This window comes from Ciconia boyciana, chromosome 1 (genome assembly GCF_034638445.1).
Source record: "Ciconia boyciana chromosome 1, ASM3463844v1, whole genome shotgun sequence".
NCBI classification, from domain to species: domain Eukaryota; kingdom Metazoa; phylum Chordata; class Aves; order Ciconiiformes; family Ciconiidae; genus Ciconia; species Ciconia boyciana.
In genome coordinates this window covers 159,084,091-159,098,967 of record NC_132934.1, presented here as the reverse complement: position 1 = coordinate 159,098,967, position 14,877 = coordinate 159,084,091, and the positions used below count along the sequence as shown (strand labels likewise).

The window sequence follows — 14,877 nt, the reverse complement described above, 5'->3', positions numbered from 1 at the left end:
CATTCCCTCCTTAGTCATCAGTAACACTATTAAGCGAGCAGCTGCAATCCACACACCCTTTTTTGCTTTTATCATGAAAACAGAACGAAATTTATCAGTTATCAAATACAATGCCTTCTCTGTATGAATAAATTATCTTGTGGTTATAACTTACAAAATGTTCCCATCTCTATTCATACCAAATGCATCAAGTCATTTGGATGACAGAACGCTACAAAAATTATCTGAACTGTCAGGAAGCTGCAATGACTTATTGTATAAAAATTATTCCAATTTTTACCAACTCAAAACAGTAGCAAAGAGGGAAAAAAGAGAAGTCTTTCCAGAATATTGGTCATATATAGTTCAGAGTGAATCATCATTGAAGAAATCATGCTTGTTCTTTCTAAGGAATCAATGATTTACATTTTAATGACACTTGACAGGGAAGTCATGATCCCTTCTTTCAAACAAATCTCCCCTCCAAAAAAGCACTGTATGAAATTTTGAAAGTGTCAATAACTTTAACACAAATGAATTTACAGTAACAAATATCTTCTTGTGTTTCCCACTCAGATAATGTCATCCCCCATGAAATAATATAAAGCCTGAATCATTAAAGTCACACCTGATTTTTAAAATATTTTTGCTTGACTCTGATAAACTGCTTTCCAGCTGGAAGGAGCTCCATGGATGAGGGAGACATATACAGAGCTTACTGATAGAGCTGGAAACTAGAAGAGGTCTTTAACCTGTTTTTTATGATTCTGCAGTTGGAATCTAGTCAAAGTGTGCTTGATAAATATTTGCATAACTGTAAAGAATGTCTCAATCTACTAAAAAATCCTAAAAACATTTTTTTCTGTCCATTCTAGTGATTATAAAGCCAGTTCAAGGTTTGGGTTTTCACAGTAGAGCATAAGTCTTTTAAAAAGATTTTTCATAAAATAAAATTGTAGCTTCTTAAATCAGTAAGAGAAGGTTAAAAATAAACTTTTTTTTTTTTTCTGGAGACAGCAACTTCTCCCTCAACTGCAAAAACTTCAAGCAGTTTTCACTTGAGCTGAGTCAACACAGATTGAGCTGAAGCATCTGGTCCTATGAAAGCTGCTGTGAGAGTTTGCAGAATTTTAAATCCTATTTCAGGAGCATCATGGTGACACTGTAATTATCACACTGCACTACTAAATAGGCTCGAGATCCATTTTAAACACACAGAGCTTGTGCTCCAGCGTAGCCTAGAAACAGTAAGCTAGGCCTGGCCGGTGACTTGACTAGTCCAGTAATGTCTCCTACAGCAGCATCCTCAGATGTCTTCAGAGGAAGACAAAAGAAATCCTGAAATAGGCAATTATTAAATGACTCTTTTCAGGGGAAAAACATCTCCTTAATCCCCCAGTAATAATTAAAGTTTGGGTTGTGCCTCAATGTGTTGAGATACTGAATTTTCCAGAGTCCCAGAGGTGGATCCTCAGCATGTAGGCTGGTGTCACAGCACTGAAAGCAATGCAATGGCCATGGCTGAGGCACCAGCCCAGCTACTGGGGTTTCTTTTTAATCCCTGCTGTACGTCTGAATGCTTTATACTTCATATAAACCTTCAGTCATCCTTTTAAGCCTAACTCTTTTCTTTATTGATATTCACCGGCATTGTAGATCTACAGGCATTTCTTGCAGTACAAATATTTAACCTGTTTTTCATTTAGCTGTACTTTAGTTTGCTTGCTCCTGCATCTCTGAGTAATCAGAGCTTTTAATTTACCTTTTTCATCCCTTTGCACTCCTTACTATCCACCTTCTTCCTAAACTGAGTGGTCACAATCTTTCAGATCTTTTTCTCCTTTCAAGACTTCCCTCCTTATACTATTCCAGTCTGTTTAAAAAATGCTCTTATCATTGATCTTCAGTCATATTTTTAACAGTGGATAAAAAAAAAACAAACAACACAACAGTAGAATAATATTAATCAATACAGAGCACAGAACCCCCCAGATTGTTTCCAGCAAAAAAAAGGCTTTACTGATTGACCTCACATGCAACAAGGTCCCACGTTCCTCCTCTTTCAGGCTCCACTTCATGAATTTGACACTGGAAGGGGAGTGCTACCATGGAGGAAGTATGGGACCTTTGTAGTCCTTTGTGTAGGACCATGTGACTGAAAAGCAAGTTCCAGCCTTGGTGCACTCACTCCACAGAAACCACAGTCTTTGCATTTTACTCATATATGTTAAAATAGAAATATGGCAAAATGCATTAAAGTCAGAACAAATGCACCCATGTCAATGCCTTTGACCTTGTGATCCATGACACACATCACCAGCAATCAAATTATAAGATGTGGTCATTCTGCCTATAATTTCCTAACTAACATCCTGAAGCAGACAGCATTATCTTTTTGATGTTAACTTACAACATGACCTTCATCCCCATAATGTAGGCCCTATGAATTTTCTAGGGAAGGCAGCAGACAGAACATAGAGCTGATAGCAGAAGGAACAGTATTTGACCTTTCTGTTGTTATTAATAAACAAACAACATGCTGCCATTTCCTTAGCATAGCACACTGAAAAAAAGACCTTTCTGTGTCATACATTGCCCTTTCCAAAGCCAGGGTCTTTGTTCCTTCCTTCCTTCCTTTTTTCAAGAAGGTGACTTGTATCTGTATAATTCCATCTTGTACCTATCTGTGTAATTCCACCTTAGTTTATTCCAGGGCATGATCAAAAATATGTGTGGCTATGCTGCTGTTGCACCAATTATTATAAAGCTCTTTGATTTGCCAAGCACACCTCATTTTTCCTTTTACTCTATCATTTTTCTTAAGTGATGCTCTCCTGAGTAATCACGGAATTAACTTAAGGAGTGTTTCTCCTGCATCAACCTTAACCCTGTCTCCTTTGATCAGACATTATCCAAACTAAAAATAAGATGGCTGAAAATCCTTCCAGATGATCACAGACAACATGCAAAATTGTGCCTTACAAAATGACAGGCAAAACTATAATGGGTCTGGTCTGTCTGTGTATAGATAACTCATTTAACAAGAAGGAGGTAAAGTGAGACATCGTCTGGACTTCTGCTACTGGTTATCCATGAGGAAACAGGAACACATTGCCCTGATAGCAGAAAAGCAAGATGGGAAACTCCCTTGATTTCCTGACATTCATTGAGGTTGCAGATGTAGCATGTTAGAAAAAGAGATTCTGTAATGCCAAACCCTGTAAAAGGAGAGCTTTTCCATTAAATATCTGCTTTTGTCTGCTAATATATAGAAGGAGTTCAAATGTTGAACCAGGTTGCCCAGAGAGGTTATTGGTGTCCTTGGAAATATTCAACACTTGACTCTGAGCAACCTCATTTGGTTGGGCCCACACTGAGCAGGAGTTGGACCAGAAGAACTCAAGAGGTACCTTCCAACCTAAATTACTCCATGATTCTGTAAATGCTTCATTTTGGAGGTATTGAAAGGCAAGGTAGGTTTTTGATGAACCCCCCCCTCAAGCTTCCTTCCTTGAAGGAAGCAGGTATCAATGATCTACATATAGTGTTTACAGAAAGAGAGGGCCTCAGATCAAAGGCACGTGATCTATAGACCATCAAAGGCTACTGTGAGAATAAAATATTCAAATGCAAGGTTTTTGTTCCTTGAACCTGCCTCTTGCTCAAGGGAAAATGGGAGACGCATACATTTTTGACAAGCCATAAAGACATATGCTCTTGAAAAACTACCCCTTGTTTTCAGATTTTGACAATCCCAATCTTTCTTAAATTTCAGAATAACATCTTCTTCTTGGCCATATAAGCTTCTTTTGTATTTTCCATTTGAAGTATCTAACAATCTGACCATCTTTCATCTTATATCAACTTAATATGGCTTGAACTCACAAAAGCCTTTGTGAAACTGGGACATGTTCTGAGTACGGAGACAGAAAAGATGAGTTGCATAGAATCTCTTAAGGGCTGAAAGGAAAGATGACTTAAAAGAAGGAAAAGTCTGTTATTCATTCATAAATGAGAAAGCAGAAGAAACTGGTCTGTGTTTCTAAAATGTAAGACAAAATAAGGCTAATTTTTCATTGTGAACTTCATATTCAAAGAAAAATCTAAAATACAACATCAAGATTCAAAATTCAAGGAATGAAGGCATCTAATAAAGTGACTAGATTTTAATGTGACCATGCCTGTCTAAACATTTATTGGTGACAGCTAGACAATATTTACAAAAGCTGTTGCAACATGAGCCTGCATGCATAACAAAATGCAAATAGTACGAGTTGTCCTTGATCACTTTTCATGCCAGTGCAAGGTCACTTAGACACAGGCTACATCTATGGCAAACACTATCGCTATGGAGCTTTAAAAAAGTGGAGTGAGGAGGCTTTTAGTGAAGCAAATACCACCCCCTAAATCTGTCTATAACAAGGACTGATTTTCTCCTCTGTGTTTCTCATCAGAGTGAACATTAGTGGGAAGAAATTACAGTACTGTGCAGATGCTTCCTCCCTGCAAAAATGAAGGCATTTAGGGGAGAAGAAAATAGAAGTTGTCTACTAAGGCATTTGTTTCCTTCTAGCAGTTGGGTAAAAGTAGGAAAAAGAATTATATAACAGAGAATCCACCAAAAAATTACAGGTATATCCTGTGTCTGCTACTCTAATGAATCAAAGACCTTAAAAAAAAGCGCATGTGGGCACACATCTCTGTTACCACAAGTTTAATGTTGTGTTTTTAATTAGATGTGATAACATAGTCAAAACTGATTTTAATGATTAAACCAAAATCTTCCTGGATATGAGTGTTGTAGTCTAAAGTGATGAATAGGTTCATTTACCCAGCTGATAAACATGAAAGGAGCCTAAATGGGCTTGTTTTCCCTAGAAATGGCTGCAGAAAAATGGTTATCTGACAAGTCCTTTATCAATTTTCTATGATATGAAATCTCAAAGATCCCTTATTAAATAAGGATACATTCTAAGGGGTGAGGTCAGAAGAAATGTGATAGACTGTTAAAGAGCTTATAGGAAAATGTTACTTTAAAAACCCTGCAGCATGCAAGATATATCAAAAAAGATGAAAGGCAGTAAATGTGCTTAATTTAATAAAGTATACTTCTTTTAGGCCAAAAAACCTACTTTGACTTCTAGGCTGGCTTTTCAGTTATGAATGTGGGAAGACATATCAGCCAAAAATACAGGAGTTCATCAATTCTTGGTGAAAAAAAAGAAAAACCATAAGGAAATATCAAATCACTTAGAATGTTCTTAAAAATTCCCTCCTAGCTTCTTAATTCAAAACTCTAATTTGAGGCAAAAACTTGGATTTAAATAAAGCAAATAAGGTTTTTTTTATGTGGTTTGTGTGGAATGTCTCCTGGGAATTCTGTATTCCCAAAGCAGAATGTTGCATAAGCACTGAGGTTAGCGACGTCCAAAAAGAATAGGGGAATGGCAGAAAGGGAAGCAGGCTATAGGCAGGGTATACAAGAGGGAAATGCCTATGGTACTAACATCAACTACTTACTTTAAATAACTTTAAAACTATGGCAAAGCATCAATTATTATGGCAGGGTACTGTCCTAGCAAAAGAAAAAAAAAAAATTCCTAGGTAGCAGTTATTCATAGTATTAGCTACAAAGACAGCATGCAGACACTTTGCCTAGTAGGGACAAAGATAAAGCAATCCCTTGCCTGTGCCCTAAGCAGTGTCTGGTGATTCCAATTTAGGACTCCAATTTAGAAGAGCTACTAAACCAAATAATTTGGTTTTAACTTAAGCATGTTTTCCAGAAAGGTACCCAGTCTAGATTTGAAGACAGGAGAATATAGTCCTCCATAATTTGTTCCATCTATCATTCACTTTCACCATTAAAAAATTGATGCCCAGTTTCTAATTTGATTTTGTCCAGTTTCAGCTCCCAGCTATTAGTATCTGTTGTGCCTTCCCCAGCTAAAGAACTTCATTTCTGACATTTTCTTCTAGCTCTTGTAGACTGTAATCAAGGCACATTACAAAAGGGTGGGCTCCCCAAGTCCCTTTCTAAAAGGTATTTTATCCAACCTTAAAGTCCTTTTTTGTGGTTTTCCCCTGCATCTTCTCCTTTTGCTCAAGACTCTTGAGAAAACAGTAGCATCAGAACTGCACACACTGTACAGTTGTATTGCACACACTGTACATATGTATTAGCAATCAGAACAATGCTGTACCCATCTGCTTTTACCCACAATTTTTATATTAACATGCTCAAAGACTGAATACAGACTTTCTGCCAAAATATCACCCTGGTGCCCATGTTGAGGTGTTCACCCACCATAATTCCCAAGTCCTTCTGAAAGTTGCTACTTTTCTGCGCACAGTCTTCCTTTCTGTAAACATGGTCTCCGTCCCTTGTCCCAATGTATACTTGGTCTAGCAGATAGACCTTCCCAGACAATTCAAGTCGCGCCCCATGATCGCACCTTCCTAGAAGGTGCAGTTTTCTACTCGTTTTGCTTGTTTTAAATCAACAGTGACTTTTAACGTTCATTTTGAAACTTTATAAAAAACCCAAGCAACTTCTTGGGTACTAAAAGTTCCAAAACTAGAATGATATGTAGAACTAAATCAACAGCTTTATGAAACTTGATTTTACCTACACAGATTTCTCTCACTCTTTCAATCTAATTTATAATCCCTCCAAAATGAAATAAGGGTGATTTGATGAGACTTATTTTCCATAAAACCATGTTGACTGGCACTAATTAACTTCCTATCCTTTAAGATGTTAATAATTACATCCAGTATCAATTTTTCCATTAGCCCAGGACTGATGTCAACTTATGGTTACCCATGGCAGACCAACTACCCTTCTTTGATGTTGGAGCAATGTTGCCCTGTGATAGTTCTTTCAAATTGCAATACTTTTCTGATATTTATTAAAAATTAACACTAGGGCAGCAGATATCTTCCTAATCAGCTACTTACAAGTTCTGCTGATTTAAAACTGCTTATCCCTAGCAGATGTTGTTTAACACCCTACTTGCTTATGAACCAGGATCAGAATGACTAAATTATTTTCATGTAATAAGAATACATCATCCTATTTCTTCACAAACACATAAAAGAAATATTTCTTGGATGGTTTTGTTTCTCCTGAATCATACTAATAATTTTATAATTTCCACCCCATATTGAACTGACACCTTTGCCAACATTTCTTTTGTTCTTAATCTATTAAAACAAAAAGCTCCTACTGCTGTTAGCTCTGTCAGGCAAAGATTTTTCCTGACAACTTTTTATTGAGATTTTCTGCTTTTACTTATAATGAACATATTTAGGTTATGATCTCTAGTCCCTGGTCCCCAACCAGCCACCACATTCAAGTACTAGGGCTAATTTATCTTTAACCATCATACCAATGACAATTTACTTTGTACTGGAGGCAATATTCTCCAGATCAGACATTACTTCCTACCTTTTTCAAAAACTTAAACGTTTTATTATTTGTTGTGTGAAACTGAGCATGTGCCATCCAAATCCAGTATCTCTTTCCTCACATTACAAACAACTCTGTATCTGGATAGGGACAGGGGAGAAATCATAATGTGTACTGAAAGTATGACAGCAGAACATCTGAGGTAAAATCTGAAAAGTAACACACTGTGAGACACCAGGGGTTTTATTCAAATAGTTGCAGCATCCATAATAAAGAAAGATAAATGTCAGCAAGCTATGGGAGAATCTGAGAAACAAAACTAGGTGATTTAGTCTGCCTGGTAATGATATAAGACATCACAGAAACACAGATTACTATAAGTGAAGATAAATGTAAATCCTGACCCTAAAACACATAGGAAAGACAGAGTTTTTGTAGTGGAGGGAAGCAGCATTATATCTGAAAAACATGATAAGAAATCAGTGAAGAGATATCTTCAACAGAGTATGAATGAATAGAAATCTTGAGTTATAAATATATAACATAATACTGATATTTCAAAAGCCAGTTGACCAAGAAAAGGAAGTCAGTTGCACAAACTTAAGAAACAGCTCCAAATGTTACGTGCTTATAAGATATTTCAGCTCCACGTGCAAAATATGTCACATGTGCTTAACCCCTAAAATTATGGCTTCTCAGAACAGCTTCTTTCAGAACATGCAGGACTCGGAGCTGTTCTCAGGTTTCTCCTCTAAATATTCTGGAATCTGTTTAAGAAGTAACTACAGCCGAGCCACTAAGTAACAGTGACACAATACAATTAAGTTCAACTTCCTCCATAGAGTAATCATACCATAAAATAATATTGTCACACTAATCTTCTGAGAGGGGTATTTAAAAAAAAAGTGAAGAAGCTATTCAAAAAGACACAGAAGTAAAGAGTGAGCGCATTAAACATTTTAACCACAGCATGAAGAAAACTCAGGATTTTTAAACAGTTTAGGTGGTAAAATGCCAGTACTTATATCTCTAAATAGCACAGAAGGAGAAAGAAAAGAGAAAGAATGGGGAAGGGGTGAGTACTTCTATGCTTCAGAGAATAGGAACTTAATTTTAGGCAAGTCAATAGGAAGAAATGATAGCAAGTAAAATGCTTCGTGGAAAAAGACCACAGACACCCTGCAGAAGAGTTCAGTGAAGACTTCTGCTCACCCTGCAAATCAATAAAACAAACAATGCTGGGATGTATAAGGTACTGAACAGAAAATAATATTGGAATGATTATAAGGCTGGTACATGAATCAGTACAGCCTTAACTGGAACACAGTGTTTAGTTCTCTGAAAGCAAAGAGGAGCAACAGAGAGTGCAGAAAACTCCCCCCACCCCAAGCCTCTAGAACCATCGAAAGACCAGAAGGTATGGAGAATGAAGATATTAAGGCTTAAATGGGAGAGACTTCAGTGAGGTAGACCAAAAAAAAAAACTTAAAAAAAACCAAAACAAAAAAAAGGACGAGGATGTGTGAGTAGGTAAATCTTATACTCACTTTCATATTCATAGTGATAAGGGGGTAATTAACTAGACTGAATAGTCACAAAATTAAAATAAAATTTTGAATGAAATGTTGAAAAAATCCATAGAGTTTGCTCTTCTGTTGTAGAGGCAGGAACTTACAGTTCACAAAGAAAGAGCACTTTTTACAGATAACACTTTCATTGTACACATAAAGTTTTAGAAAGAGTTTTGAAGAAGTTTATGTAGAAGGCCTTCCTAGCTTAAGGGACAAAGCCAAAAATGCTTGTTTGGTAATTAACAAATGGAAGATATACTTGAACATCCTGGGCCAACTGGATCTTAACAGTGAATGACAGATAATATCATTAGCAATAGGTAATGAAGGGCCCTGAGAGGGAAGATAAGGGGTGCCAGAGAGAGATGGAGAGTCCAGGAATATGGTCAAAGTAGGAGCTTAGAAAAATAACTTCGTAGCAGATAAATGTGTGCATGGAAATATTGTACTCTCCAAGGCCTACCTCTTCTCTTTCCCCACGTTTCCCAGAGGCTGCTACAAATATAGGTGACTGAGAAGGAGGAAGGCAGAAGAGACAAACTGGCAGGCAAGATCATCAAGATCATACTGTGCCCCAATATTTGCAATATACAGTCAGGAAACCTCCATAAAGTTGTGTGGCAGGACAATATAACCTCACACTCCATATACAATTTATTCAACACGTTTAAATCTCAGAAGAAAGAAAAACTAACATTTCAGGTAAATGCTGGAATTGGAGAACTACATTAAATATATATATATGACAGGGGAGTCTGCTGCAACATCCACATACAGAGACAAAATAATGTTAGGATTTAAGTTTTTGTGCAGCTGTAACATTGAACGCTGCATAACATTCCTTGGAGGCCCCTCTGGGTTAGATATCTTAGTATCTCATGGAAATCTGCTTCCCAAGGGCTAAGACTCCAGGTAGAAATTTAATTACTGTTCAGAGGAAACAACCCATGGTGGCACACAATGTGCTCATAAAACAGTCTTTATGGCAAGTGGGAAAGTGTGGCACTTCAAAGCCCTGCTCACCCTCCATAGCCTAGCCCTATGTGGCAGCTTGTCACAGGGCTGCACGTGGACTAAAATAGTTCAGTAAGTTAGTACCATTCTGCCTCAATTCCTTAAAGAGGATCTCTTGAGAAATAGTTGCTTTAGATAATAGGTCTCATGAATTGGCCTACTTGATCATTGCAGAACATTTTTCTCTATATATTTTCTGATGGATTGGATGGGAGTAGTATGTTTCCTTATTAGTGACCCTTCCTCTCTTTGTCTTCCAAAGTTGCCTTTTTTTCATGAGGAAACAGTCTGACTTTGAGAATGAGGCAGGTAAATATTGACTGATCCTCATATAAAGTCATACGGTCACTGCAGATGGACTAGAACAAGTTTATCATGATAAAACATGCTTCCTGATCAAGTCTGGATCAACCTTTCCTGTCTCCTACAATCCAGGTGAAATTCATCTGGTCTGTTATAGGAATATAATGATAGACACCCAGGTCTGAGCAAATCAGCCTGAGCACTCTGTATCCAATGGAAAGAAACTAGCATTTCCAAGGAGCGATCCAGCTCAACCCAAACAACATGTCTAAAAAAGGTCAGATGAAGCACTTTCTGGAATTGTCCATTTCTCTCTGTCAGCTATAAAATGAGATTAGGATTACCAGATCAGATTTAGAGGTATAATTCTATGGCATCTATAGCAAGATAAGAGGCAAAACCTCCTTCTCATCCTTATATGTCTACTCAGAATACTCTAACATACGCTTAACCTTCTTCTTCCCTTCCAGCTTTTTAAGGCTTGTTATTCCGGGTACATGCTAATTGTCATAAAATTGGTCCAAGCTCAACAAGGGAGTGGGAAAGGGAACACACTGAACATCCATCTGCTAACCCCTTGCGGATCTTTGTAGGATGTCCTGACTCTGAATACAATTCTTGGCTCCAAAACCTTTGAAATTTCCCAAAACAAATATCAAGACCTGGATCCTACTTTCTTATGCCCGCACCATGATGCACATTTTTCCTAAGGAAATGCATACTACATTTATTTATTCTTTTCTTTGTGATCCAATGATACACAAAGAGGTCTCATTTCAGTTACTTTCAGGTCAGCTTCTACAAAATATTTTTTTAAATGTTCTACAGCTTTCTGAAAGACAACTCATTTGCATCGCTTCACTTGGCATTCGAGCAGTGTATGTCCTCAGATGAGAGCTCATGGAGCCCAGAGCCCCGAGCCTCTCGAATCAAGGCCTGAGCTCCACCACGTTTTTGGAGGTGCAGAGTAAGACACCACAACTCCGAATCACGGATCCACCTCAGAACAACCTCTGCCACTGGTGTACCAGACCATCTCCCATGAAAGCCCAGTGCTGCAGCTCAGTTAGCAAAATGTCCCTTCACTTTGCTGGTATGAATTACATTTCCATTTCTAAGGCATTTACACCGATTATTTTTAGGAGTTCCTGCAGAATGATTTTACTACTAGACATCAAGTCAGAACAGGTATAACCCACCTTATTCTCCCTCTCCCCTGCCTCCACAAAAAAAGGGAGGAAAGCCTCAGTGTGGTGACAAATTACAAAAAAATTGCAGTGGAAGCAGAACAAGCTGAACGGCCACAAGGCCAATCCACAGTGCTATGCTGGCGGCTCAGCCTAAGTCCTGTTGTAGAAAAGCCAGCATCCCCACATCGTTCCCTTGTTATTTTACAGCTTGAACCAGGAAATCCTCCCTAATAGAGGGAAAATCCTTCTCTCTCCTCCATGTTTGTCGTGCATCTCCTGAAGCAATGCAAGGAAAGGAGGGAAGAAGATCTGGATAAGCCTCATAAGTAATTCACAACCCTTCAGATGGCTACCAGGAGCCAGTAAAGTTTTTGGCAGATGGGGGCCAGATGGCTATGGTAATTCTTCTGCTTTCCTGCACCAGTGTCACAGCTCCATGAAGCCAAGACAGAGAAAGGACAGATTTTCTCCAGGTCTTTCTCCAGTCCTAGAGACTAGCCATCACCAGGTAGTCAGTGGCTGGCTGCTGGTAAGACAGTGGAGGGTGGAAAGCTGAGCTTGCAAATGTACCTTGCTCAACCACATAAATGCGTCAAACTCCTGTCCTCGCTTCCAGAGACTGCTGTATTGCTTGGCCTGCCCTGTCTTTAGCGGCCTTTGCTTTTCAGCAGTTAACAGCTGCTTTCTCCTCATCTCCCTGTTCAAAAGCAAAACTTAGAAAATACCATTAAAAACTCCTTTTTTATTTTCATTTAAGCACACCTCTAATGCCTTTGCTGAATGAACAATAGCTGGGTGTTTCTTTTGTTTACAGGTGTGCACTAGAAAAATCAGCTATTCAACTACTTATTTTTAACATTAGATCAGTTTTTAACTAATTTCAATTTTTAAGGTTAAGAACAGACTTCCCGGCAGCACTACTGAACTCCAAATTAATTTATAAATACATTCTATATTTGGGTTTTGGAGAAAAACATCTTCCTTGCTTTATTACTTATAGAAACTCCTGGTAAAACAGTATTAGCCTAACCGAGGGGCGGCAGCCATCATTTGGCATTGTTTGCTTTTAACAGTCCTTGGTATCTGTATGTAATGATAATGCTGACAACCAACAATCTTCTCCTAGCAAAGGAAAAGGTTTCATCCCATCTGGATCAAAAGTGGGATGTGGGAGTTAATCCCTGGAGAGAAAGAATTATAGGCATCAGACAGTCCTTGAGAAAATGCCTGGAGTAACCCTGCCAGACTTTAATGTCCTCTTTCATTTATTTATCTTTTAAGAAACTGAAATTCTCTATGGGATTTCTATGATAATTGTGTGGGAACAGCATTTCCTCACATAACTTACATGATCCTAAAAAAATTAAGTCTTTCTCCCATTCCTTTTCAGATAAGCGTACTGGAATATCATCAAGAATGTGGCAAATTATTTTATTTTCTTATGAATTAAATATAGGCTTCATTACAAACCAGCTTAAGGGCAAATTTTTTTCTTGCTTACAGAATCAAACTTTTAATAGCTTCCAGTAAACTTTATGCATTACATCCTTCTAGTACTGAAACTGTTAATTGTATGTAATATTATATCAATTTCTACATCTTATTACAAATGTTAGAAAATGTCCATAACTGCAATTTTAATTTATTTTATTGCTTACACCTCTGAAAAACAAAAAATAATGGGGAAGTAAAATGATATTCAAGATGAGTATCAGTTCACCAATTATTAGGAAGTTGAATAGCTAAGTCCCATTTCTAGCTATACCTATTTAAACCAACAGAAGTAAAAGCATTGATTCATGAGAAACCAAAGATTTTATAGTCAGAAAAAATAAGATTGGTCTCTACTGGATCTTAGTATGAAACTTCATTCCCCTGAGAGAGCATGAGAAAACCTTGCGGAGTGGGGAGGGAACCCAGCTATGCATAAATGGGCTGAAAAAAAATTTTGGAACTTTATTTCAAAAGGTGTTGAAATTCTAAAACATGTTTTTACGAAACAAAGACATCTCAATGCATTGAGTCCATATGTTTCTTGAATATGAAGTTGCTTACATGGTCAGACTGATGGTAGTTTTTTGGAAAAAAGTCTCCACCATTATTATACCAAACAAATTATTCAAAATACGATTTTACTGGAAACCCTCATTAATTTTTGTACTAACACACGATGCACTACTTCAGGACCAACAAAGATGAATTTTTTTCTGGAAAATCTTTTCCTATTGACAGCTGCCTTTTCTGTCAACCACTTAGCTCCCATCCCCCAAGTTATCCCATTTCCAAAGACACGTGGATACAGTCACTGCATTTTAACATGATTCATCTTCCTTTTCAAACCTGTAAAGCATACAATGCACTGTGCGATACATCTACTAAAACACTTCTTTTGAGAACCTCTTCTGGAATTAACCATTCCTAGTAGACTTACTCATCTCTGACAAGATAAGACTAACTCCCAGTGACGTAAGAACAGAGACATAGATAACAGGAAATAACAGGAGATGTCTTCTTCTCATAAACTACTTGCATATGTGTTTATATATATATGTGCATGTGTGTGCACTATACATGGTCAGTCACTGCTGTCACACACTAGAAACTACTCTCAAAGGTGGCTTTAATTTTGCAAATAACAAACAGTTGGGAAGCTAAAGCTCTGGAGAGACTACTAATGAACCTCCATATTAAAAGTCCTGCTTTGTGGCTATCTGACATCATAATTTCATCTTGAAAATAGTCACCTGGCCTGAAAATTGCTAGATACAGAGTACAGAAAGGATATTCTCTCAAAACCTGAAGAATATTTAAACTTAATTAAGTCTTACAAAGAAATTACTTAAATTTGCAATGCTAATCAGATGAACATAATATTAAATCTCGTATCTAACATTTGTCTCCTGGTAAATGCAAGGCAGTTTGCTGTTACCCCTTCAAACTTAACAGATTTTAATCTTTCCAAAAAGTCAAGCATTACTTATAATTAATCAAGATTAATAACGATATGCACTGTGCCCAGCATCGGGACTTCATCCTGCTGCCAATTATTTCAGTGAGCTTTTAATGCAAAGGGTCACTGACATCTACCGGGATTTTTCCAAAGGTGACTTCAGCAGGATAAGGACTCTGCAGTGTATCCCACGTGTGATCGTGCTCTGTCAATGGACTACCTCCCTCTCAGGAAGAATTTCAGTCTCTGTTTCTGCAGGGTAACTGAGGGAGCTCCTCTTTAACGTGCCAGCAAGGTCCTGCTGTTCTGAAATGCATGGCCAAGATCTCTGGTTTCAAGTCCTTGATTGCACAGAATTAGTACAAAGGGGGGAAAGCAGCTAATAGGTAAAATTTCAAACGTAGTACTATTGTCAGGCTATTTTTTCTTCATACCTTCCTTGTTCACTGTTATAACCTG

The 14,877-nt window shown here is 37.7% G+C and overlaps 1 protein-coding gene across 2 annotated transcripts in view; it reads right to left on the bottom strand.

Moving 5' to 3' along the window:
* FGF14 (fibroblast growth factor 14) overlaps positions 1-14,877 on the bottom strand; it is a 411,580-nt gene that overhangs the window by 348,572 nt on the left and 48,131 nt on the right. The window lies entirely within an intron of this gene.